The 3181-nt window shown below is 50.6% G+C and overlaps 1 protein-coding gene across 6 annotated transcripts in view; it reads left to right on the top strand.

The window, feature by feature from the left end:
- Tlk (Tousled-like kinase) overlaps window positions 1-3181 on the top strand; it is a 58071-nt gene that overhangs the window by 44260 nt on the left and 10630 nt on the right. Inside the window, exon 1 of one of the 6 annotated variants that reach the window (XM_018547800.1) lies at window positions 869-908. The exons of the other annotated variants lie outside the window; for them this stretch is intronic. The gene's annotated coding sequence lies outside the window, so the exon portion shown is untranslated. Of the gene's footprint in view, window positions 1-868; window positions 909-3181 lie in introns of those variants that run through there. 6 annotated transcript variants of the gene reach the window in all.

Genomic DNA, 3181 nt, shown 5'->3' with positions numbered 1-3181 from the left:
CCCCCCCTCTCTCTCTCTCTCTTTCTCTCGTTCGCTTGTACACTGTACCAAAGTGTCCCTCTTTCTCTCTGACTCTCTGTTGTGTGATGCGGGGTGGTAGCGGCACCGCGGGGAGAAGTGGGAGGGAGGTTGCACCTTTTGCCGCATCTCGGAATCTCGCGCGTTGCTCATTTGCCGTACATAGAGAGGAGTGAGAAAGGGAGAGCGAGGGAGAGAGATAGATGGATAGATAGAGAGAGAGAGAGAAAGAAAGAGAAATAGCAGCAGAGCGACGAAGAGAAAGAGAGGGACGAGGGGGAAAGGAGAAAGAGATAGAGAGAAACCTCTCGGGGCTAGGTAGTAGTAGTAGTAGTAGTCGTAGTAGTAGTATATGCGAGAGCGGCAGCGGCACGGTGGTCGGACAGTTCCAGTTCCGTTTCGATTAGGCGAGTCCACGCGCGCCGGGTTTTTGGCTCGCGCTCTCATAACGCACGGGCAAGGAGGAGAGAAGTCGAGCGGGTACGCGCGTGATGCCGCTCGCTGTGTCCATTGACGTCGCACGACGGTGCGACGACTGTTGCCGTCGTTGTCGCCGTTGCTGGTGCCGTTGCTGATGCTACCGTCTCCGCTGTTTACTCGGCGCGCCAGCCGCACGCCAACATTTACGAACGCATCCAGGAGTGAACGGACCTCGTGCGGCGAAACGCGAGAGAGACGGAGAAAGAGAGAGAGGGAGAGAGAGCCTCGTCTCGTAGACGTACAACGCGCTACGAGACGCGACTCGGTCTTGCGTTCTACTCGACGATCACGGTTTGCTCGTGAACAGACACCGACCTCGCGGTTATGGCCACTCCAGGGGCAGGTCGCCAGGGTTACAGGCGTGCGTTGTAAAAGTCCTACATGCCCCGATTTACCGGGTTCGCACATACGTACGTATATATACGTCAGCCTATGCGTGAATCGCTCCATATACGTTTACACACGCATACACACCCTTATCGCATGCATCTGCTGTGCCGCGATCGTACACAACACGGTGCTATTCGTCTCGTCGCAACGACAGCGATCTCAGGATTGTGTTTTTTTAGCAGAAGAAAGTAGTAAAGTGTCGTAAGATTCTTTGATGTGGGTTGGTTTATCCACTTGGATCCAGTGAAGTGACCGATCATTAAGGAATTTTACAACAGTTGCAAAGTTGCTTTTTCTCCTTTGAACGCAGTCAATGAGGCAAGATACACACACACACCATCTGTCTCTTTTCGCATTCTCCGTCTTTATCGCTCTCCGCCGGCCCTCTAGCCCAGTTCCGGGCACGGCCACTGATCCATCGATAAGGAAGTTTGCTGTCCTCTCCCGCGGTGAATTTGTTCATGCCGGTCGTGCACGATACGCGCGAGGATGAGAATCCGCGGGATCGAGCATCTCGTTGTCGCATAGTCTCGGGGTCGAGAGGCGCGTTACACTACCGGTCACGTGACCGAGCTACCTGCGAGACGGCGCGAATTACGGGCCGTGGGAAGTAAAGATTCGACGTGGAAATATACATGAAATTCTATACAGTGTTTACATTGCGATTTAGGCCCTTGTGTTTAAACTCTTTGTATTTCTTTGTACACCTACATTGACTTGGTAAATTTACTTTGACTCTGTTATCGTTTCTCCTTTTTTATTCAATCTGTGTCAAACGTCAGATACGTTTATCGTCATGGCGGTCGACATGTCATCGACGGAAAAAGGATTGCGTGTAATTTTCTGTAAGAGCCTGGCGTGAGTTTCTAAAAAGTAAAACATTACGCATTTATCTATCCTTCGAATCGATTTCGAGCATCACGACGCCGTTCGAATACGTCATGACTTTGTAAAATCACAGAAATAGAAAAAGAGTAAGATAAGTATTAGTCATTGTTTAGTAATCTAATTTTTGCCAAACAAGATCGCCGCAAGAAAATCAATTTTCTCGTCTACTCATCACGGTGGATTTAAGTAAGCGATATTCGTTTCTGTTCTCTCCACGAAGGAGCGACTTGCTCATAAGTCTCACGTGCGTTTTCTTTTTTCCTAGTCTACGCCGAGATATAAATAAGATAAAATAGTCTCTCGGAATAGCGCCACGACAAAAATAAAAGCATCATCAATCTAAGTAGATCGCCGTGCAAAGTTGACGCACGGTAAGAAGTGCGTAACTAATCGGATCAATTAAACTAGATTTTTCGACGATTCACGTCAAGCAAGAATGGGTAAGCCAGTCGTCGCTGCTTTCGCATAACTTCACTACGTACCGGTAGACCGCGCGATATTCAAACGTAAACATAAGTCTTTCTAGATGGCCGCGTCGAAACGTGATGTTGAACAAGGAAAATGTAATTGCTGTATAATATATTTAACTACGTGGATATCATTTAATGACATGGTTGCCACGAAACTAGAAATCGCAGGGAAATGAAAAGTCTGCAGATCAAAGAAAAGTTACGAAATTTTAGAATAAGGGAATTTGTGGCATAAAACTCTGAGGGGGAGACCGTACGCGAAACTTCACATAATAGATGTCGAGTTTCTCGTGGCGGCTCCTCGTTCGGATCTCGCGACGACAGATCGCGATGACGGGCTAGTCGCGATTTCAATTCATAAAGGAGAGGGAGGATAGGTATGAAAGCGATGTATATCATATAAACAGGGAGGAAGAGAGAGAAGGTGACGCGCTCGCGTAGGTGCGTAATTTATCGCTACGCGGGACGCGCAACGGCCGCACGACGACGTCACACTTCGCGCGCCGTGCGGCCGGCCGGAATGACGTAGCGTGTCGTCGCTCTCTTCTCTCGCTTATCGGTGCTGTTAATCGAAGAGGCGCAACGTACGGCTGCGGCGGGGCGCGTCCCGTTTCGTCCCTCGCGATCGTCTCGCCGACGCCGCTGTGTTGTCGCCGGTGGCCGCGGATGATGCCGCTTACGAAAATATGCGCGAGAGAAAGAGAGAGAGAGAGAGCGTGCGAGCCCGAGAGTTAAAACCACGGCCTCGGCCTCGTGCCGTAGGGAGTTGAGATTGTTCAGAAGCGCAACGTAGCGAGTAAAACTGCCCCCTCGTGGTGCGCGCCCGCGGTTACCGATCATCGCCCATGCACTTCTCGAATCGTGCGCGCCGTCAAGTTCGTACCCCCTACCCCGCGCCCGTTATCCTAACCTTCCTCCCGGTCTCTCCCCCCCCC

The sequence above is a fragment of the Cyphomyrmex costatus genome, unplaced genomic scaffold (genome assembly GCF_001594065.2).
Source record: "Cyphomyrmex costatus isolate MS0001 unplaced genomic scaffold, Ccosl1.0 scaffold685, whole genome shotgun sequence".
In the NCBI taxonomy this organism is placed as follows: Eukaryota; Metazoa; Arthropoda; class Insecta; order Hymenoptera; family Formicidae; genus Cyphomyrmex; species Cyphomyrmex costatus.
Note: the sequence above shows the minus strand (reverse complement) of the source record. Positions and strands in the feature narration are given on the sequence as shown.